Raw genomic sequence first — 23,992 nt, 5'->3', positions numbered from 1 at the left:
CCATAACGACTTAAGAATGATCCGCACTCCCCCATTAAGTCGTCCTCGAATCCGGTTCTGAACTCCATCCTTGAGGAGGTGCGTGGACTTCAACCATTTATGATTGCTACTAATGACAGACTTAAACAAATTGAAGACCGTTGGGTTCTTATGGAAGTCAAAGTTTTAAGTTTGGAGCAAAGGGTTAGTGACATTCAGGATGTCTCAACAAAAATCCCACTATTAGAGCAAGAAATCCACAAACTCAAATTGCACACAGAGGATTTGGAAAATCGTAATCGCCGAAAAAACCTAGGCGTTTATGGTATTTCCGGAAAATTTGGAAGGTCCTGACATGGTGTCTTTTTTGCAAAAATTTTTACGTGAACTTTTGGATCTCCAATCTACGTCTCATCCACTTAACATTCAAAGGGCTCATCGCCTCGGCCGTATTAACTCTGCTTCTAACAAACCTCGTGGCCGTTTTGAAAGCTGCCAGACTCAAAAGGCGTCTCCAGTGGTCTGGTCATAACATCTTTATCTCACAAGACCTCTCGTCTGCGACGAATGCCCGAAGAAAGGAATTCTTGAATCTACGGCCTCTTATGCCTCAACTCAACATTCAATATGGCATCCTTCACCCTTGCTTTTGCAAGATCACTCATAATGGTCGAACCAGATCATTTGATGATCCCCAAAAACTTAATGCCTACCTACAATCTTTTTCTCACTCCACGATGGACGCTGCTTCCTAATATGGCTTACCACTCCTACTCAACATTGCCTTACCTATAGCTCTTTTCCTTTTAACTGTGGTCCTTCCATCTCTTTTCTGTCATCTCTTGATCCTTAACTCTATTTATTTGACTTTTGTTATTCATCTGCTACTTCTTTTGCTCTTACATTCTTTTTCTATGTTCTTCTATTTGTCCATCTTCCGGTAGCTCGTGGGGGTATGTCCCCCATCTGGTGTAACCTTGCCCCAGATGTCTTGGTTGTTTTCTGTTTCTCTGATCAGGCTTCTGTGCCTTGATCTGTTTCCTCTTCTCTTTCTTTTGTCTGTTCTCTTTTCTCCCCCCCTCTTCTTTCTGTTTTTTCATTTCCTCCTTCTGTTTTTCTTTTTCTCCTCTATTTTGCTATATTTTTTTCTTTCCCTTTGCAGTCTCTTCCGCGTTTACTCTTTTCTGTGATGTACTTTGTTCTCTTGACCAGACCTTTTACTTATGTTGTATGTAATTTGAAAGCTATCTTCACGCGTATTTTTTGTCTTTGCAGTTTCCCTTCATGTAGTGATTCTCATGCCGTGTGTCCTCTTCACGTGTCGTCCATCGTCCCTTACCTCAATGGTGTGTAATTTTGTCTCATGGAATGTGCCTGGTCTTGGTCACCCTGTCAAACGTCAAAAGGTATTGTCTCATTTATCTAAACTTAACTCTCAAGTTGTTTTTCTCCAAGAAACACATTGTTCTGATGTTGAATCACTCAAGTTAAAGAGACAGTGGGTTGGTCAAGTTGTTTTTTCTCCTGCTCTTCATAAAAAGGGAGGGGTTGCTATTTTATTTCACAAAGCATTGAATGTACAAATTATCTCCTCTCAACATGATGATGAAGGACGTTGGGCAATGGTTAAGGTTGTTATCCATGATAAGACTCTGGTGCTTCTAAATATTTATGGCCCGGTACGTCCTGACCCTAAGTTTTGGATTGCCATCAAAACCCTGATCTCTTCCATTGATTGCCCCGATTGTATTGTTGCAGGTGATTTTAACCAATGGTTAGACCCTTTCTCTGACAGATTATCCTCCAGTAAATTTCAACACGACAAATCACATAAGAGTTTCCAATCTGCCATTGCCTCGCGTCCTTGGAATGATTCTTGGAAATTGTGTAATCCTGATGTGTTGGAATATACCTTCTTCTCTAATGTTCACCACACCCGTTCCAGGATTGATTATATTATGGTTAGCAAACCCCTACTCCCCACCATTCAGAAATCTGAAATAGGTTCCATTTTCATATCTGACCATGCCCCTGTTTACTCCACACTTGATCTCTCCCTTACTTCCTCTAAATTTAATCGTTGGAAATTTAACACTTTTCTTTTATCAGATTCAGTTTTTTTGAAGGAAAGTGTGCAATTTTTCAATGAATTTTTTTCTTTTAATAATCCCTCTGATACCTCTATTCCTAATAATTGGGATGCATTTAAAGCTGTGTTCCGTGCCTTTACAATATCCTATGTGGCTAAGAAGAAGAAACTTAATCGGAAACAATATGATGACAAACTTCGAAAAATCAAAAACCTTGAACATATGTATTTCTCTTCTAAATCCTCCTCTTCCCTTCATGATTTAATTTTGGCCAAAACAGAACTCAATAAAATTATTACTAATGAGGCATGTAATACTCTACTTAAAATTAAATCCAAATTTTATGGTGGCCAGAATAAAGCGGGGAAAATGCTGGCTAACTACCTAAAAATTAAAACTGAACGTAAAAATGTAGGCCCAATTTTTAATGATTCTCTAAATAAATTGGTTTTGGCAGATGAGGATATCGCTGAAGTTTTCCATTCCTACTATCAATCCTTGTACACTGATGACACACACCCCTCAGATTTAAACTTATCATCCTTTTTTGACAACCTTCCGGCTCCCCCTTCATTACTGGATGATTTTGCTCTCCTGGAAAACGAAATTACTCTCCAGGAAGTAACTCCTGCCATTAATTCACTAAAAAGATCGAAGGCTCCTGGTCCGGATGGCCTACCTGTCGAATTTTATTCCTCGTTCCATAATATTTTTGCTCCTAAACTCCTACAACTCTTCAATTCCTTTATATCTACTGTAAAGGCCTCTGGGTCATTTTTAGATGCACTAATTATCATAATCCCGAAACCTGATAAAGACCATACCCAGTGTAAAAATTATTGTCCTATATCCCTAATCAATTACGACTGCAAAATTTTTGCTAAAATTCTTGCTGCTCGTCTTGATTCCCTTATCCCCCGTCTAATCAACACAAATCAAGTGGGCTTTGTGAAGGGCATACTCGCTGCGGACAATGCACGTTTGTTCTCTAATGTCATTGCTCACAGCAAGCATCTTAAAGTCCCTTTAGCAGCTCTCTCCTTAGATGCTGAAAAAGCTTTTGATCGAATCAATTGGCAGTTTTTATTTCGTACCTTACAATGGTTTGGCTTTGGTCCCTCCTTTATTTCAATGGTCAAACTTCTCTATTCCTCTCCTCATGCCAGTATTTTTGTTAACAACCAATTTTCCAAGTCTTTCCCCTTATCCAGAGGCACTCGTCAAGGGTGTCCCCTTTCTCCCTTATTATTTATCCTCTGTCTAGAACCCTTCTTAGAAAGAATTCGGTCCAATCCTAACATTACTGGTTTTAAAATGTCTTCCACTGAAATTAAACTGTCTGCTTATGCGGATGATGTGTTGGTTTATATGTCTAATCCTGAATCCTCCCTTCCCCCCATTTTGGATGAGGTCCAGTTATATTCCTCTGTATCGGGATATAAATTGAACCTCTCAAAAACTGAAGTCCTCCCACTTAATTATCTTTGTTATCAATTCATGTTCAATAATACTGATTTTGCTTGGTGTCCCTCTAAAATTAAGTATCTCTGTATTTGGTTTGCCCCCTCCCTGAGAGATACCCTTAAACTTACTTTTGATTCTCTCATAAAGAAAATCACCTCCCTTCTTCAAATTTGGTCCCCATTATTTTTATCTTGGTGGGGTAGGTTAGATACGATTAAAATGATAATTACCCCCCATGTTCTTTATATTGTTTCTATGCTTCCATTTAAAATTCCCATTTCATATGTCTCCCGTATAAATGCTTTATGCTCTAAATTTTTATGGAATGACAAGCATCCTAGAATAGCTATGCATAAGCTGATCCGCCCTAAGTCTGAGGGAGGAGTCCGCTTTCCCAACTTTAAAATGTATCACTCCGCCTTCCTGATTAAACAATCCTTTTCTTTGGCCTATGATTTTAATGATACTCCTATACCTACATGGGTTCTGTTAGAACGTTCTCTACTGAAAGATTTTCTCTTTCAACATATTGTTTTTATGTCCAAATGTTCTTTTTTAACCAAATTCCCTATTTTACAATATTCCCAAACAGTATTGCATAATGTCTTTGTTAGAACCGGGGTCTCTAGTTGGCAGGGGTATGTACCCTAGTCCAAGTAGGGACCACCGCTTCCGACCTGGTAGCTTGGCGCAGAGCAGCAAAGGCGTAACTTCAGAGGCAATGTGTAAAGTATTTGTGCAACACGCAGCAGCAGTGACGCAATAAGAACACTCATAAAAGGAACACCACACCAGTTTTGTATAAGAATAAGAATTTCTTTATCTAAAAATTATGCGAGAACCAAAAGCAGGTAAATCCACCTCCAGGCAAGATCAAAAATGAAAAGGATTCCAGTTTCCAAGCAAGATCAATAATCAATAAGAATGAATCCAGTTCCCAGGCCTGATCAATAATAAAAAGGATCCCAGTTTCCAAGCAAGATCAATAATCAATAAGAATGAATCCAGTTCCCAGGCCTGATCAAATCACCAAAAGCTCATGTGTCCCAAGGGCTCCTGATGGTAAAGTCTTTCTCACAGTGTCCTTGAATGGCAAAAGTTCACTTGAGGTAGGTTCTTATGGTCAAAATTCACTGTGGGAAGGTTCGTAGGCTAAATTTCCCTTGTAGCGTAATAGGTGTGCCTCTCATAGAAATGATGTTACCAGCCTAGGAAGTGTGGCTGCCCAGGCGCTGCTGGTAATGCTAAAAAATGCCCCAGTGTCAATTACCAAGTAATTATGCCCCCGTAGGCCGGTCAGTGAAGGACGGTTCCCAGCCAAGCACAAAGTTCACACCCAAGGTACCCGGCCAACCCGCACCCCGCCCCCTCGCAGCAGCCTGGTTGCACTGAGGCGTTACCTGGGGTGGTGGTTGCGGGCGCGGGTGCGAGGCTCCTCTCCCCCTGGGGCCTCGGGCTCAGCAGGCGCTGCACGGGTGGGGGTCACGGCCATACAGCGCTCCTTTAGCCCAGCGCTTAACAGTGCCTCCAAGTCCGGGGCAACGACGGAGCCTCCTGCCACACAGTGCTTCGCTTCTCAGCGCTACACAGCGCGATCCGGTCCCAGTGGCAGTGACCTCAGGGCCAGTTGCAGACGGCTTGCGCCAGAAGCAGAGGCAATCACAGAGCCCTCAGGAGGATCACGGGGCAAGTAGTGCTGAGGGCAGGCACAGCGTTGCAGGGCAAATCTTGAGAGTGTTGTTGCTGTTCCAAAGGGCAGTCTTTAAAATGCTGTGGTCCAAGGACAGGTAGTTTCCTTTAGCTTAAAAAGGGTGCAGTCCCAAAAAGGCAATCTTTAAAAGGTTGAAGATTCTTTAAAATGTGGTTCAAGGAAAAGTAGTTCCTTTGGGATGTTGTGGAGACACTCTGGTGGTGATGTTGCAGTCTCCCATGCAGGGCAGGATCAGCAGACAGTAGGGCAGCTCAGCAGGTTGTGGGGCAGCAGTTCCTTGGAGCAGTCAGCCTCCTTCCCAGTGGCAATCCTCTTGCTCAGCAGTCCTCACTCCAGCAGGGATTCTTCCAGGTCCAGCAGTGTAACAAGAATGTGAGGCCAGGACCCTCCCTTATATATCTTTCACTCTAAGGGCTAGAAAGTGGTGGAAGTCTCTGGAAGGGTCTGGGGGCAGGGGCTTCTGGAAGAGTCCAGGGAGTTCTGGTATGTTCCCTGCGTTCCCTGACCTAGCTGTCACAGTGACGAGAGACAGGCCGTTAAGGCTACAGTGGGCAGCCCATCACAGCTCATCCCAGGGAAGAAGGTGTGAATCACCACTCCCACCTCCCAACCCAGGCAGGCTATCAGTGTGCAGAGGGGAGGGGGGAGTCTGCAGACCCTAATCTCAGTGTAGGCAGGAAGAGGTCCCCTTTATAAAAGTGGGATCTCTAGCGTAGTAATGTCCAAACCCTATATATCATTGGAAAGGGTTCCCCGCCCCGAGTCCAACAAGACCAAACATGACAGACTTATTAGGTCCCTGTCAGAAGTTATCCCATAAGGAGAGGTTCCCAATATTAGCCTATGGAGAATTAGCCTTACTGCAGTAGCAGGGGCTTGTGGCAGATATGCCAGCCTCACAATGTTTTAGGGGAGAGCACCTGCACCTCAGCACTGTTTAGCAGTGGTGAGGCGCCCAGAGTCCTAAGTCCAACAAAATGTAAGGTAAAAATGGGAGGCAACAAGGGCAAAAATGTAGGGGAGACCACCCTAAGGCCGACAGGTCTAACACGTGTCCCCCCCAGCTGAAAGTGGGGAGAACTACCCAACCTCCAGGGAGTTCTCATCACTAAGGCGGAAAAACCGAGAGAGGCCTTCAGCATTGGCGTGGTCTACTCCGGGTCTGTGTTCCACCCTGAAGTCCATCCCCTGTAGAGAAATGGACCACCTCAACAATTTGGGATTCTCGCCCCTCCTTTGCATGAGCCACCTGAGGGGCTGGTGGTCAGTCTGAATCAGGAAGAGGGGGCCAAACAAGTATGGCCTCAGCTTCTTCACAGCCCAGACCACTGCGAAGGCTTCTCTCTCTATCGCACTCCACCGCTGTTCTCGGGGGAGCAGCCTCCTGGAGATGAAGGCTACTGGTTGGTCCCTTCCCTCCTCATTGAGTTGCGAAAGTACTGCCCCTATGCCATGCTCTGAGGCGTCCGTTTGGACAATGAACTCTTGGGAGAAGTCAGGGGCCCTTAGCACAGGAGCTGTGCACATGGCCTGCTTTAGAGAGTCAAAGGCTTTTTGGCAAGCCTCTGTCCAGATCACTTTCCTAGGGTATTTCTTAGAGGTTAGCTCAGTCAAGGGGGCCACAATGGTGCCATAGCCCTTGACAAATCTGCGGTAGTAACCTGTGAGGCCCAGGAATGCCCTGACCTCAGTCTGTGTTTTGGGAGGCTCCCAGGCCAGGATTGTTTCTATCTTGGCCTGTAGGGGCTGCACCTTGCCCCCGCCTACCAAGTGTCCTAGGTAGACTACCGAACCCTGCCCTATCTCGCATTTGCTAGCTTTGATAGTCAGGCCTGCCTGCTGCAGAGCCTGAAGCACTTCCTGGAGGCGACCCAAATGGTCCTCCCAGCTGCTACTGAAGACAGCTATGTCGTCCAGGTAGGCAGCAGAGAAGGCCTCTAAACCGGAGAGGACCCGGTTCACCAGCCGCTGGAACGTGGCAGGAGCATTTTTCAGTCCAAAGGGCATCACTCTAAACTGGTAGTGGCCCTCTGGGGTGGAAAAGGCGGACCTCTCTTTAGCTCCATCTGTTAGGGCGATCTGCCAGTACCCCGACGTGAGGTCAAAGGTACTCAGGTATCGGGCAGCCCCCAGCCTGTCAATGAGCTCATCTGCCCTCGGGATAGGATGAGCGTCAGTCTTGGTCACAGAGTTCAGTCCCCTGTAATCCACACAGAACCTAAGTTCTGGCGTGGTGCCCGGTGGGGCAGCTTTTGGTACCAGAACCACCGGACTGGACCAAGGGCTGTTGGAGGGCTCTATCACCCCCAACTCCAGCATCTTAGTGACCTCACTCTGGATGCTGGCCTTCACCTTATCTGACAGCCTGTAAGATTTGAACTTGACAGGGGGGCTGTCTCCTGTGTCCACATCATGGGTACACAGGTGGGTAATCCCAGGGATAAGGGAGAACACTGAGGAGAACTGCCCCAGGACCTGGCGGCAGTCCCTCTGTTGCTCAGGAGTTAAGGATGGGGAGAGGACCACTCCCTCCACCGATCCATCCTTCTCTTTGGAAGCAAAGAGGTCCGGGAGAGGTTCACTTTCCTCTTCCTCGGCCCCATCAGTCACCATCAGTAAGGTGAGCTCAGACCTCTCATGGTGGGGTTTGAGGCGGTTGGCGTGTAGCACCCTGTGGGGCTGCCTTGGGGTCTTAAGGTCCACTAGGTAAGTGGCCTTGCCCTTCTTCTCCAATATCTCATAAGGGCCTGTCCAGCGATCCTGGAGGGCACTAAGCTCTCCAGGCTCCATGACCCACACCTTCTGCCCAGGTTTTAGCTCCACAGGGTGAGAATTCTGGTCGTACCATTCCTTCATTACCGCCTGGCTGGCCTCTAAGTTGTCAGAAGCTTGTTTCCACAACTTAGCCATTTGGCTACGGAAGGCCAGCATGTAGCTCACTACATCCTGGGGAAGCCTCCTTGGAGTCTTCTCCCACCCATCCTTCACTAAACTGAGAGGTCCTCTAACAGGGTGACCGTACAAAAGCTCAAATGGGCTGAAGCCCACTCCCTTCTGCGGTACCTCCCTGTCGGAAAACAACAAACAGGGCAAGAGGATGTCCCACTTTTTCCTCAGGCCCTCAGGCAGACTCCTGATCATGCCCTTTAGGGTCTTGTTAAATCTCTCCACGAGACCATTGGTCTGTGGGTGGTAAGGGGTGGAGAACTTATAAGTAACCCCACACTCCTTCCACATGGCTTGCATGTAGGCAGACATAAAATTGGTACCCCTGTCGGACACCACCTCTTTGGGAAAACCCACTCTTGTAAAAATCCCCATCAGGGCCCGTGCGACTGCAGGTGCAGTGATGGTTCTCAGAGGAATAGCCTCTGGGTACCGGGTGGCGTGGTCCACCAGAACCAGGATAAACCTGTGACCAGAAGAAGTCGGTGGATCCATAGGCCCAACAATGTCGATGCCCACCCTCTCAAAGGGGGTGCTAACGACAGGCAGCGGTTCCAGGGGAGCCTTCAGCTTAGTCCCTGTTTTCCCACTAGCTTGGCAGGTCAGACAGGTCCTGCAGAATGTATCTGAGGAGATCCTCATCTGCGGCCAATAAAAATGTGGGACAAGCCTAGCAAAGGTCTTGTCTTGGCCCAAGTGTCCTGCCAATGGGATCTCATGAGCCAATTCCAAAAGAAAGGCCCTGTAGCACTGGGGGACCACTAAGGCCCTTGATGACCCATGCACAGGAGCCTTGGGCTCACTGTAAAGGAGCCCATCCTCCAAGTAAATATGATACTTCGCCGAGGCATTGCCTGCTGCTTGGGCTTCAGCCTGTCGCCTCATGCCCTCAAGGGTAGGACACTCCTTCTGTGCCTGGCAAAACTCCTCCCTGGTGGGTCCTCCTTCCACCTGCCACTCTGCAGGGGTAGGTAGGTCCCCCAAGGGAACAACGCACCCCTCCGTGGACTCCGGTGAAACCTCCTCAGGTGCCCCATCCATCTCACGGGGTGACTGCCCCGGGGCGAGCTTCCCACGCCCTCAGGCTCCTCCCTTCTTAGCAGCTGGCTGGGCCATTTTTCCAGGCTCCAGCCCTGGCTGACTCCCTTTCCAGGCAGCCATAGACCGTGTGGTAGCACAAATCCACTCCGGCAACCCCAGCATCTCCACATGCGCTTTGAGCTCTACCTCCTTCCAGGCAGTATGCTCTAGGTCATTCCCTAACAGACAGTCCACTGGCATGGCAGGGCTCACAGCAACTCTTAAAAGGCCTGAAACCCCTCCCCACTCAAATGGAACCTGTGCTATGGGATAGTGACCCCCCCGGTTGTCAGCCATCACAACTGGATGGACTGCATCGGGAATTATTTGCTCTGGGGACACCAGCTGACTCCTTACCATAGTCATGCTGGCACCTGTGTCCCTCAGGGCCTCCACCCCCCGACCATTGAGGGTGACCCACTGCCTATACTTAGTAGTATTGGAGGGCACGTGGACCTTAGGAACCATCTCACTGTCTCCCAGAGACACTAGGACAAGCCCGGCACTCCCTCACTCCCATCATCTAGGGACAGCTCATCCCCAAGCGCTACACCAGCCACCCCGGGGGTTTTACCTCCAGAGGCCTGTGGTGCTCTCTTGCGATACTTGGGATCCCCCTTGTAGTATCCAAGTTCACCACACTCATAGCACCGGACAATTCTGGGCTGCTGACTTTTGTCAGGATAAGTGGGCTTCTGGTGGCCAGATTGGGGCTGGGACCCAGACCCTTTCCCTTGTGAATTATTTTGGGGGCCTTTGGAGAAATCTTTCTTTTTATCTCCCCCCTCTTTCTTCTGGTGGGAACCCTGACCACCCCTTTGGGAGTCCCCCCCAGAACCCTTGTTGGACACCCTGGTACTGACCCAGGTGTCCGCCTCCTCCGCAAGCTTCCTAGGATTGGTCAACTTGCGGTCAACCAGGTGTTGGCGCAGCTCTGGAAAACATTTCTCTAGAAGGTGCTCTCTTAAAAACACGTCATACAATCCTTCATAGTCATGCACATTGCTGCCCCGCACCCAGCCCTCTAAAGCTTTACTAGCGTAGTCCAGGAAATCTACCCAGTTCTGTGTGGGAAGTTTGTGGCTATTCCTAAACCTCTGCCTATACCTCTCAGGGGTAAGACCGAACCTCTTAAGCAATGCTTCTTTCATAACAGAATAGTTGGTCTGGTCTTCCTTTTCTAGGCTAAGGAGTGTGTCCCTAACTTCCGGAGGTATGTACTTGTACAGACCACCCCCCAGTGACTCTCTGGGACCCCATGGGCTCTTAGTGACACCTCATAGGCAGCTAACCACTTATCAATATTATCCCCCACCTTAAAACTGCCCATCACATCTTTAGGCATAAAGACCCTGGACTCACGTGAAGCTTCCGTAGGTATGCTGCCACCACTCTTGATGCTGTTCGTCCCTGCTTGTAGGGCTCGAATTTCCAGTTCCTTCAGGTTGAGCTCATGGGTAAGTTTCCTCTCCTCCATGGCCCACCTTTCTTTCTCACGCTCCCTTTCCAATTTGGCGAGTTCCAATTTAAACTGTCTCTCCTCTCTCCTGTCCTCCAATTCCTCTGAGGACAGGGTCCTTACTGACACACTACTGCCTGCCCTGGAAGGTACCCTTGTACCTGGTAACAAGTTGCCATTTTCCACCAAGGGCAGTAGGTCAAGTTCTCCTGTGGCCCCTTGCTCCGCTCCCTGCCCGTCCCCTTCTCCATCTCCTTCTGGGTGGGCCGTTACCCATGCCCTCAAGGCTTTCTGAAGCTCTGTCTTCTTAGCGCCTTGCTTAAAGGGCACCCTTTTCTCCTCGCAGAATTCCTTGAGTTGTGCCACTGTGTAAACTTCCAGATTGGCCAGCTCGAATTCCATCTTGCTAGGTAGGGCCTCAGACGTTTGTAGAGAAAACCAAATAGGACTTAGGCACAAGGACTTTTAAAAAGAGCAGCCAGTCAGGGAGAATTTAAAATTTAAAAAAAATTCAAAAATGCCAATTGGAGAGGGTAGACAAAAATTCAGTAGAGTCAGGTGTAGGGTTGCAGTGTACACTGCGTTGCTGCGTGGTGTTACACAAGCACAAGTCCTATCTCACCGCTCGATCACCAATGTTAGAACCGGGGTCTCTAGTTGCCAGGGGTATGTACCCTAGTCCAAGTAGGGACCACCGCTTCCGACCTGGTAGCTTGGCGCAGAGCAGCAAAGGCGTAACTTCAGAGGCAATGTGTAAAGTATTTGTGCAACACGCAGCAGCAGTGACGCAATAAGAACACTCATAAAAGGAACACCACACCAGTTTTGTATAAGAATAAGAATTTCTTTATCTAAAAATTATGCGAGAACCAAAAGCAGGTAAATCCAGCTCCAGGCAAGATCAAAAATGAAAAGGATTCCAGTTTCCAAGCAAGATCAATAATCAATAAGAATGAATCCAGTTCCCAGGCCTGATCAATAATAAAAAGGATCCCAATTTCCAAGCAAGATCAATAATCAATAAGAATGAATCCAGTTCCCAGGCCTGATCAAATCACCAAAAGCTCATGTGTCCCAAGGGCTCCTGATGGTAATGTCTTTCTCACAGTGTCCTTGAATGGCAAAAGTTCACTTGAGGTAGGTTCTTATGGTCAAAATTCACTGTGGGAAGGTTCGTAGGCTAAAGTTCCCTTGTAGTGTAATAAGTGTGCCTCTCATAGAAATGATGTTACCAGCCTAGGAAGTGTGGCTGCCCAGGCGCTGCTGGTAATGCTAAAAAATGCCCCAGTGTCAATTACCAAGTAATTATGCCTCCGTAGGCCGGTCAGTGAAGGACAGTTCCCAGCCAAGCACAAAGCTCACACTCCAAGTACCCGGCCAACCCACACCCCGCCCCCTCGCAGCAGCCTGGTTGCACTGAGGCGTTACCTGGGGTGGTGGTTGCGGGCGCGGGTGCGAGGCTCCTCTCCCCCTGGGGCCTCGGGCTCAGCAGGCGCTGCACGGGTGGGGTCACGGCCATACAGCGCTCCTTTGGCACAGTGCTTAACAGTGCCTCCAAGTCCGGGGCAACGACGGAGCCTCCTGCCACACAGTGCTTCGCTTCTCAGCGCTACACAGCGCGATCCGGTCCCAGTGGCAGTGACCTCAGGGCCAGTTGCAGACGGCTTGCGCCAGAAGCAGAGGCAATCACAGAGCCCTCGGGAGGATCATGGGGCAAGTAGTGCTGAGGGCAGGCACAGCGTTGCAGGGCAAATCTTGAGAGTGTTGTTGCTGTTCCAAAGGGCAGTCTTTAAAACGCTGTGGTCCAAGGACAGGTAGTTTCCTTTAGCTTAAAAAGGGTGCAGTCCCAAAAAGGCAATCTTTAAAAGGTTGAAGATTCTTTAAAATGTGGTTCAAAGAAAAGTAGTTCCTTTGGGATGTTGTGGAGACACTCTGGTGGTGATGTTGCAGTCTCCCATGCAGGGCAGGATCAGCAGACAGTAGGGCAGCTCAGCAGGTTGTGGGGCAGCAGTTCCTTGGAGCAGTCAGCCTCCTTCCCAGTGGCAATCCTCTTGCTCAGCAGTCCTCACTCCAGCAGGGATTCTTCCAGGTCCAGCAGTGTAACAAGAATGTGAGGCCAGGACCCTCCCTTATATATTATTCACTCTAAGGGCTAGAAAGTGGTGGAAGTCTCTGGAAGGGTCTGGGGGCAGTGCTTCTGGAAGAGTCCAGGGAGTTCTGGTATGTTCCCTGCCTTCCCTGACCTAGCTGTCACAGTGACGAGAGACAGGCCGTTAAGGCTACAGTGGGCAGCCCATCACAGCTCATCCCAGGGAAGAAGGTGTGAATCACCACTCCCACCTCCCAACCCAGGCAGGCTATCAGTGTGCAGAGGGGAGGGGGGAGTCTGCAGACCCTAATCTCAGTGTAGGCAGGAAGAGGTCCCCTTTATAAAAGTGGGATCTCTAGCGTAGTAATGTCCAAACCCTATATATCATTGGAAAGGGTTCCCCGCTCCGAGTCCAACAAGACCAAACATGACAGACTTATTAGGTCCCTGTCAGAAGTTATCCCATAAGGAGAGGTTCCCAATATTAGCCTATGGAGAATTAGCCTTACTGCAGTAGCAGGGGCTTGTGGCAGATATGCCAGCCTCACAATGTTTTAGGGGAGAGCACCTGCACCTCAGCACTGTTTAGCAGTGGTGAGGCGCCCAGAGTCCTAAGTCCAACAAAATGTAAGGTAAAAATGGGAGGCAACAAGGGCAAAAATGTAGGGGAGACCACCCTAAGGCTGACAGGTCTAACACGTGTCCCCCCCAGCTGAAAGTGGGGAGAACTACCCAACCTCCAGGGAGTTCTCATCACTAAGGCGGAAAAACCGAGAGAGGCCTTCAGCATTGGCGTGGTCTACTCCGGGTCTGTGTTCCACCCTGAAGTCCATCCCCTGTAGAGAAATGGACCACCTCAACAATTTGGGATTCTCGCCCCTCCTTTGCATGAGCCACCTGAGGGGCCGGTGGTCAGTCTGAATCAGGAAGTGGGGGCCAAACAAGTATGGCCTCAGCTTCTTCACAGCCCAGACCACTGCGAAGGCTTCTCTCTCTATCGCACTCCACCGCTGTTCTCGGGGGAGCAGCCTCCTGGAGATGAAGGCTACTGGTTGGTCCCTTCCCTCCTCATTGAGTTGCGAAAGTACTGCCCCTATGCCATGCTCTGAGGCGTCCGTTTGGACAATGAACTCTTGGGAGAAGTCAGGGGCCCTTAGCACAGGAGCTGTGCACATGGCCTGCTTTAGAGAGTCAAAGGCTTTTTGGCAAGCCTCTGTCCAGATCACTTTCCTAGGGTATTTCTTAGAGGTTAGCTCAGTCAAGGGGGCCACAATGGTGCCATAGCCCTTGACAAATCTGCGGTAGTAACCTGTGAGGCCCAGGAATGCCCTGACCTCAGTCTGTGTTTTGGGAGGCTCCCAGGCCAGGATTGTTTCTATCTTGGCCTGTAGGGGCTGCACCTTGCCCCCGCCTACCAAGTGTCCTAGGTAGACTACCGAACCCTGCCCTATCTCGCATTTGCTAGCTTTGATAGTCAGGTCTGCCTGCTGCAGAGCCTGAAGCACTTCCTGGAGGCGACCCAAATGGTCCTCCCAGCTGCTACTGAAGACAGCTATGTCGTCCAGGTAGGCAGCAGAGAAGGCCTCTAAACCGGAGAGGACCCGGTTCACCAGCCGCTGGAACGTGGCAGGAGCATTTTTCAGTCCAAAGGGCATCACTCTAAACTGGTAGTGGCCCTCTGGGGTGGAAAAGGCGGACCTCTCTTTAGCTCCATCTGTTAGGGCGATCTGCCAGTACCCCGACGTGAGGACAAAGGTACTCAGGTATCGGGCAGCCCCCAGCCTGTCAATGAGCTCATCTGCCCTCGGGATAGGATGAGCGTCAGTCTTGGTCACAGAGTTCAGTCCCCTGTAATCCACACAGAACCTAAGTTCTGGCGTGGTGCCCGGTGGGGCAGCTTTTGGTACCAGAACCACCGGACTGGACCAAGGGCTGTTGGAGGGCTCTATCACCCCCAACTCCAGCATCTTAGTGACCTCACTCTGGATGCTGGCCTTCACCTTATCTGACAGCCTGTAAGATTTGAACTTGACAGGGGGGCTGTCTCCTGTGTCCACATCATGGGTACACAGGTGGGTAATCCCAGGGATAAGGGAGAACACTGAGGAGAACTGCCCCAGGACCTGGCGGCAGTCCCTCTGTTGCTCAGGAGTTAAGGATGGGGAGATGACCACTCCTTCCACCGATCCATCCTTCTCTTTGGAAGCAAAGAGGTCCGGGAGAGGTTCACTTTCCTCTTCCTCGGCCCCATCAGTCACCATCAGTAAGGTGAGCTCAGACCTCTCATGGTGGGGTTTGAGGCGGTTGGCGTGTAGCACCCTGTGGGGCTGCCTTGGGGTCTTAAGGTCCACTAGGTAAGTGGCCTTGCCCTTCTTCTCCAATATCTCATAAGGGCCTGTCCAGCGATCCTGGAGGGCACTAAGCTCTCCAGGCTCCATGACCCACACCTTCTGCCCAGGTTTTAGCTCCACAGGGTGAGAATTCTGGTCGTACCATTCCTTCATTACCGCCTGGCTGGCCTCTAAGTTGTCAGAAGCTTGTTTCCACAACTTAGCCATTTGGCTACGGAAGTCCAGCATGTAGCTCACTACATCCTGGGGAAGCCTCCTTGGAGTCTTCTCCCACCCATCCTTCACTAAACTGAGAGGTCCTCTAACAGGGTGACCGTACAAAAGCTCAAATGGGCTGAAGCCCACTCCCTTCTGCGGTACCTCCCTGTCGGAAAACAACAAACAGGGCAAGAGGATGTCCCACTTTTTCCTCAGGCCCTCAGGCAGACTCCTGATCATGCCCTTTAGGGTCTTGTTAAATCTCTCCACGAGACCATTGGTCTGTGGGTGGTAAGGGGTGGAGAACTTATAAGTAACCCCACACTCCTTCCACATGGCTTGCATGTAGGCAGACATAAAATTGGTACCCCTGTCGGACACCACCTCCTTGGGAAAACCCACTCTTGTAAAAATCCCCATCAGGGCCCGTGCGACTGCAGGTGCAGTGATGGTTCTCAGAGGAATAGCCTCTGGGTACCGGGTGGCGTGGTCCACCAGAACCAGGATAAACCTGTGACCAGAAGAAGTCGGTGGATCCATAGGCCCAACAATGTCGATGCCCACCCTCTCAAAGGGGGTGCTAACGACAGGCAGCGGTTCCAGGGGAGCCTTCAGCTTAGTCCCTGTTTTCCCACTAGCTTGGCAGGTCAGACAGGTCCTGCAGAATGTATCTGAGGAGATCCTCATCTGCGGCCAATAAAAATGTGGGACAAGCCTAGCAAAGGTCTTGTCTTGGCCCAAGTGTCCTGCCAATGGGATCTCATGAGCCAATTCCAAAAGAAAGGCCCTGTAGCACTGGGGGACCACTAAGGCCCTTGATGACCCATGCACAGGAGCCTTGGGCTCACTGTAAAGGTGCCCATCCTCCAAGTAAATATGATACTTCGCCGAGGCATTGCCTGCTGCTTGGGCTTCAGCCTGTCGCCTCATGCCCTCAAGGGTAGGACACTCCTTCTGTGCCTGGCAAAACTCCTCCCTGGTGGGCCCTCCTTCCACCTGCCACTCTGCAGGGGTAGGTAGGTCCCCCAAGGGAACAACGCACCCCTCCGTGGACTCCGGTGAAACCTCCTCAGGTGCCCCATCCATCTCACGGGGTGACTGCCCCGGGGCGAGCTTCCCACGCCCTCAGGCTCCTCCCTTCTTAGCAGCTGGCTGGGCCATTTTTCCAGGCTCCAGCCCTGGCTGACTCCCTTTCCAGGCAGCCATAGACCGTGTGGTAGCACAAATCCACTCCGGCAACCCCAGCATCTCCACATGCGCTTTGAGCTCTACCTCCTTCCAGGCAGTATGCTCTAGGTCATTCCCTAACAGACAGTCCACTGGCATGGCAGGGCTCACAGCAACTCTTAAAAGGCCTGAAACCCCTCCCCACTCAAATGGAACCTGTGCTATGGGATAGTGACCCCCCCGGTTGTCAGCCATCACAACTGGATGGACTGCATCGGGAATTATTTGCTCTGGGGACACCAGCTGACTCCTTACCATAGTCATGCTGGCACCTGTGTCCCTCAGGGCCTCCACCCCCGACCATTGAGGGTGACCCACTGCCTATACTTAGTAGTATTGGAGGGCACGTGGACCTTAGGAACCATCTCACTGTCTCCCAGAGACACTAGGACAAGCCCGGCCCCCTCACTCCCATCATCTAGGGACAGCTCATCCCCAAGCGCTACACCAGCCACCCCGGGGGTTTTACCTCCAGAGGCCTGTGGTGCTCTCTTGCGACACTTGGGATCCCCCTTGTAGTGTCCAAGTTCACCACACTCATAGCACCGGACAATTCTGGGCTGCTGACTTTTGTCAGGATAAGTGGGCTTCTGGTGGCCAGATTGGGGCTGGGACCCAGACCCTTTCCCTTGTGAATTATTTTGGGGGCCTTTGGAGAAATCTTTCTTTTTATCTCCCCCCTCTTTCTTCTGGTGGGAACCCTGACCACCCCTTTGGGAGTCCCCCCCAGAACCCTTGTTGGACACCCTGGTACTGACCCAGGTGTCCGCCTCCTCCGCAAGCTTCCTAGGATTGGTCAACTTGCGGTCAACCAGGTGTTGGCGCAGCTCTGGAAAACATTTCTCTAGAAGGTGCTCTCTTAAAAACAAGTTATACAATCCTTCATAGTCATGCACATTGCTGCCCCGCACCCAGCCCTCTAAAGCTTTACTAGCGTAGTCCAGGAAATCTACCCAGTTCTGTGTGGGAAGTTTGTGGCTATTCCTAAACCTCTGCCTATACCTCTCAGGGGTAAGACCGAACCTCTTAAGCAATGCTTCTTTCATAACAGAATAGTTGGTCTGGTCTTCCTTTTCTAGGCTAAGGAGTGTGTCCCTAACTTCCGGAGGTATGTACTTGTACAGACCACCCCCCAGTGACTCTCTGGGACCCCATGGGCTCTTAGTGACACCTCATAGGCAGCTAACCACTTATCAATATTATCCCCCACCTTAAAACTGCCCATCACATCTTTAGGCATAAAGACCCTGGACTCACGTGAAGCTTCCGTAGGTATGCTGCCACCACGCTTGATGCTGTTCGTCCCTGCTTGTAGGGCTCGAATTTCCAGTTCCTTCAGGTTGAGCTCATGGGTAAGTTTCCTCTCCTCCATGGCCCACCTTTCTTTCTCACGCTCCCTTTCCAATTTGGCGAGTTCCAATTTAAACTGTCTCTCCTCTCTCCTGTCCTCCAATTCCTCTGAGGACAGGGTCCTTACTGACACACTACTGCCTGCCCTGGAAGGTACCCTTGTACCTGGTAACAAGTTGCCATTTTCCACCAAGGGCAGTAGGTCAAGTTCTCCTGTGGCCCCTTGCTCCGCTCCCTGCCCGTCCCCTTCTCCATCTCCTTCTGGGTGGGCCGTTACCCATGCCCTCAAGGCTTTCTGAAGCTCTGTCTTCTTAGCGCCTTGCTTAAAGGGCACCCTTTTCTCCTCGCAGAATTCCTTGAGTTGTGCCACTGTGTAAACTTCCAGATTGGCCAGCTCGAATTCCATCTTGCTAGGTAGGGCCTCAGACGTTTGTAGAGAAAACCAAATAGGACTTAGGCACAAGGACTTTTAAAAAGAGCAGCCAGTCAGGGAGAATTTAAAATTTAAAAAAAATTCAAAAATGCCAATTGGAGAGGGTAGACAAAAATTCAGTAGAGTCAGGTGTAGGGTTGCAGTGTACACTGCGTTGCTGCGTGGTGTTACACAAGCACAAGTCCTATCCCACCGCTCGATCACCAATGTTAGAACCGGGGTCTCTAGTTGCCAGGGGTATGTACCCTAGTCCAAGTAGGGACCACCGCTTCCGACCTGGTAGCTTGGCGCAGAGCAGCAAAGGCGTAACTTCAGAGGCAATGTGTAAAGTATTTGTGCAACACGCAGCAGCAGTGACGCAATAAGAACACTCATAAAAGGAACACCACACCAGTTTTGTATAAGAATAAGAATTTCTTTATCTAAAAATTATGCGAGAACCAAAAGCAGGTAAATCCAGCTCCAGGCAAGATCAAAAATGAAAAGGATTCCAGTTTCCAAGCAAGATCAATAATCAATAAGAATGAATCCAGTTCCCAGGCCTGATCAATAATAAAAAGGATCCCAATTTCCAAGCAAGATCAATAATCAATAAGAATGAATCCAGTTCCCAGGCCTGATCAAATCACCAAAAGCTCATGTGTCCCAAGGGCTCCTGATGGTAATGTCTTTCTCACAGTGTCCTTGAATGGCAAAAGTTCACTTGAGGTAGGTTCTTATGGTCAAAATTCACTGTGGGAAGGTTCGTAGGCTAAAGTTCCCTTGTAGCATAATAAGTGTGCCTCTCATAGAAATGATGTTACCAGCCTAGGAAGTGTGGCTGCCCAGGCGCTGCTGGTAATGCTAAAAAATGCCCCAGTGTCAATTACCAAGTAATTATGCCCCCGTAGGCCGGTCAGTGAAGGACGGTCCCCAGCCAAGCACAAAGCTCACACTCCAGGTACCCGGCCAACCCGCACCCCGCCCCCTCGCAGCAGCCTGGTTGCACTGAGGCGTTACCTGGGGTGGTGGTTGCGGGCGCGGGTGCGAGGCTCCTCTCCCCCTGGGGCCTCGTGCTCAGCAGGCGCTGCACGGGTGGGGTCACGGCCATACAGCGCTCCTTTAGCACAGTGCTTAACAGTGCCTCCAAGTCCGGGGCAACGACGGAGCCTCCTGCCACACAGTGCTTCGCTTCTCAGCGCTACACAGCGCGATCCGGTCCCAGTGGCAGTGACCTCAGGGCCAGTTGCAGACGGCTTGCGCCAGACGCAGAGGCAATCACAGAGCCCTCGGGAGGATCATGGGGCAAGTAGTGCTGAGGGCAGGCACAGCGTTGCAGGGCAAATCTTGAGAGTGTTGTTGCTGTTCCAAAGGGCAGTCTTTAAAACGCTGTGGTCCAAGGACAGGTAGTTTCCTTTAGCTTAAAAAGGGTGCAGTCCCAAAAAGGCAATCTTTAAAAGGTTGAAGATTCTTTAAAATGTGGTTCAAAGAAAAGTAGTTCCTTTGGGATGTTGTGGAGACACTCTGGTGGTGATGTTGCAGTCTCCCATGCAGGGCAGGATCAGCAGACAGTAGGGCAGCTCAGCAGGTTGTGGGGCAGCAGTTCCTTGGAGCAGTCAGCCTCCTTCCCAGTGGCAATCCTCTTGCTCAGCAGTCCTCACTCCAGCAGGGATTCTTCCAGGTCCAGCAGTGTAACAAGAATGTGAGGCCAGGACCCTCCCTTATATATCTTTCACTCTAAGGGCTAGAAAGTGGTGGAAGTCTCTGGAAGGGTCTGGGGGCAGTGCTTCTGGAAGAGTCCAGGGAGTTCTGGTATGTTCCCTGCCTTCCCTGACCTAGCTGTCACAGTGACGAGAGACAGGCCGTTAAGGCTACAGTGGGCAGCCCATCACAGCTCATCCCAGGGAAGAAGGTGTGAATCATCACTCCCACCTCCCAACCCAGGCAGGCTATCAGTGTGCAGAGGGGAGGGGGGAGTCTGCAGACCCTAATCTCAGTGTAGGCAGGAAGAGGTCCCCTTTATAAAAGTGGGATCTCTAGCGTAGTAATGTCCAAACCCTATATATCATTGGAAAGGGTTCCCCGCCCCGAGTCCAACAAGACCAAACATGACAGACTTATTAGGTCCCTGTCAGAAGTTATCCCATAAGGAGAGGTTCCCAATATTAGCCTATGGAGAATTAGCCTTACTGCAGTAGCAGGGGCTTGTGGCAGATATGCCAGCCTCACAATGTTTTAGGGGAGAGCACCTGCACCTCAGCACTGTTTAGCAGTGGTGAGGCGCCCAGAGTCCTAAGTCCAACAAAATGTAAGGTAAAAATGGGAGGCAACAAGGGCAAAAATGTAGGGGAGACCACCCTAAGGCTGACAGGTCTAACAGTCTTCTCCTCCAACTTGTCTCCTTTACAATGTTTCTTATTATCTGTTGTATGGTATAACAAGTTTCTTAGATATAAAGGCAAGACATTTTACTTTAAGCACTGGAAAGAAAAGAATATTGTATTTGTTCATCAATTTTTTGATAATGTTTCTCTCATTTCGTTTCCGGAAATGCAAATACGATTTACCTTACCTCTGTCTTATATTACTGAATATGTTATTATTACGTCTGCTATTCAATCACACCTAACTTCTCTCTCAATGCCTGACGTTTTACCCTCCCTTGTTCCTACCTCTTCACTGTACCCCTTATTCTCCCTTCAACAACCTAAAGCTGCCCTTGTTTATACTTCGTTAATGTCCTTGGATACTGACCGTCCTAAATCAATTGTTGAGACTGCATGGGAATACGACCTTGATACTACTTTCCCTATCTCACTGTGGGATCGTATATGGTCCAAACTGTTTAAAGTATCTCCTGCTGCTCGCATTACTCAATCCCTACTTTTCTTATACCATAGAGTCCTTTTCACCCCTGTAAGTATTCATAAATTTTCCCCTACATCTTCCTTACTATGCTGGTCTTGTTCTACAGAAACTGGGTCGCTTAAACACCTGTTGTATGACCGTTTCCCTGTGTTATCTTTTTGGAAGCAGAGGAAGAGGTGTGGCGCCGCGGCCAGGGCGACTGACGCTGGAATCTGGGGATCACGGTTCGATCCCCGGCTCCGGCGGCAGGTTCGCCCAGCACCATGTGACTCTGGGCAATAGCTTGCCTAATCTTCCCGACGGCCCCCAGCGCCTAGAGACCCTAACGGGTGATTGTGCGCTTTACAAATGTGGATTATTATTATTATTATTATTGATTTGGAAGATATGTATGCGAATATTTTGTTGCTCTACCATGTTATCCTTTCAGAATATTTTCTTAGGTTCGTTGTCGTCTGAAGTTAATATTAACTCTTCTTCTGCAGGACTGTTGGACTTGTTTATTTCCCTTGCATTTAAAGTTATTTTATTATGTTGGAAAGATAATTCTAAAATTTCGGTTCACACTTGGTGGAATTTTATTTGCGATGAACATAGGATTGCTATCGCTTCAGCCTCTTCTGTTCCCCTGAAAATTAAATCCAATCTTCTTTTGCTCCCTTTTACTTCTTATCTTTCTTCCAACCGATTCCCTGACTGATTCTTAGTCATTCCACTTATTCCCCTCTTGCCCTTTCTTTCTTTTTCTTTCTCCTTCTCCTCTTTTGCCCTTCTATTCTTCTTTTCTACTTCACCTGTCTTTTTCTTTATCTTTCTTTCTATCTTCCCCTTTCAATATCCTTAATATTATTGGTTTATTGCTCATTGCATATGTTTTGTAAATTCTTCTTCATATTTTTAGTTTTGCATTTACTTATGACATATGTTTGTATTTAATTCAAAATGCAAATAAAAAAAACTTTCTTAAACAAAAAAAAAGAAGTATTCTTACTTCTTTAACCTGCCCTAAATCAATACATTATTGTACTGTCTGGGACACAAGTAATAGCTTATAATTGACACTGAAGACAAGGCGTAAGGCCCTTAAGATGGAAGATGTGTGTGAAGGTGATCTTGGGGCTAAGGTTTCCTTGGTTCTAGATTCATTTAAACCATTAGTCTAGTCCTCGAAACAGGCTAAACACATATCAACTCTCTGGCTTTCAGCTAGGAACTAAATTGATAGTTATGTTACCCAAGTATTAATTTCTGTTCACTATGTTGGGACTTTTCACAACAACCAGCCATTTCTAAAATGTGTAAGTCTTGAGGGAACTGTCCTGATTACAGCAAACACAGCAATTCAACTTGAGAATGTTACTTTAGAGACGAGTTACAGCAGTACTTTATCGTTCTATTGTTTAACCTTGCCAGGTGCCTATCATTTTGCTGTTCATTAGAAACTTGTGGACACTTGGAGATTGACTTCCAATGAATTCTTCAACATCATAAAATCATTCTACAATGGAAGGGAATAAACTTAGTGGGATGTTCAAACCTGCACGCAGGGATGCTGGAAAACCATAACAAATAGCAGATGTACCATATCATCTTTGGGTTATTAAATATATTGTTTATTACCTTTATATCTGTTGACAGGGACTATAAATAATTATTTTTAACAGAACTGAGAACCAAAGGTTTGCAAGGATATCTGATAACCTGCACACCTGTTCCCTCGGATAAAAATTTCCATACAGATCTATACTGGTGAAATTGTGGCATCTTAAAGAGTCAGCTAAGTTTGGAGTTGAGTAACTGGGAATCCAAGGAAAATGATCACATAATACCACACATGTTTACAGATATTGCTAGGTGCAATACTATAACAGCATTAAAAGGGTTTCTGCTTTGGACTGAGGCATAACATGAAGAATCAGGGTTGTATATTGATTTCTACATGTTTTCAATCATTTATGTGTTTTCCCAATTCACGTTTCATAAGATTATTCCCAGATACATGTGAAGAGTGAATATTGTCCGTTATACGGGTTTTCCAACAACACATTATCCTCATTTGAGTGGAAATTCGTGTTTCTGCAAAGGCCAGTGCTACAAACAGGACTCAGCATGAGACTGTTTACATAAAATGGGATTTAAAATTAGGATCATTTAGAGTTTTGTGAGATGGTATCACCTCTCTAAGGGGCATATTTTCAACTGTCAGCGATAATTATCGCTGCCCATGCTTAGCGATCAATTTTTTATCGCAGGCTATCTCTGGAATGTATCACACTGGTAGAGCGTTATTAACAACGCATTACTCCAGGGTGATAAAAATTCCAGAGATAGTGAGTTTATCTCCGATTTGCAGGGAACATCGCTGGTTATCCAGCGATCTTCCCTACAAAACAGTGATAACCTTGCTGATAAGACCCTGTGGTCATATCAGCATAATCCACCCTCTATGTAAAGCATAGGTAAGTCTGGATTTTAGCAGACATTAGTTTTTGCCGAAACTGCCGTTTTCGCCAAAATCTAACGTGTGCTAAAATCCTGTGGGCTGCCTTGTAAATATCGCGATGTGACCATCAGCAATATTTCCAAGGTAGTCCATCCGGGGAATGCCTAGTGACGCCCACTTTGCATCTCATTAGAGATGTAAAGGGAGGCATTGGGAAAAAGGGTGCTAACATGAGATTATGCATGTTAGCACCCTCTTGTAAATAGGGCGATATTTTTATCTCCACTTTTTTGGCCTTGTAAATATGCCCCCAAATTGGGGATGC

Source organism: Lissotriton helveticus, chromosome 4_1, assembly GCF_964261635.1.
Source record: "Lissotriton helveticus chromosome 4_1, aLisHel1.1, whole genome shotgun sequence".
NCBI classification, from domain to species: domain Eukaryota; kingdom Metazoa; phylum Chordata; class Amphibia; order Caudata; family Salamandridae; genus Lissotriton; species Lissotriton helveticus.
This window is presented reverse-complemented; position numbering follows the sequence as displayed.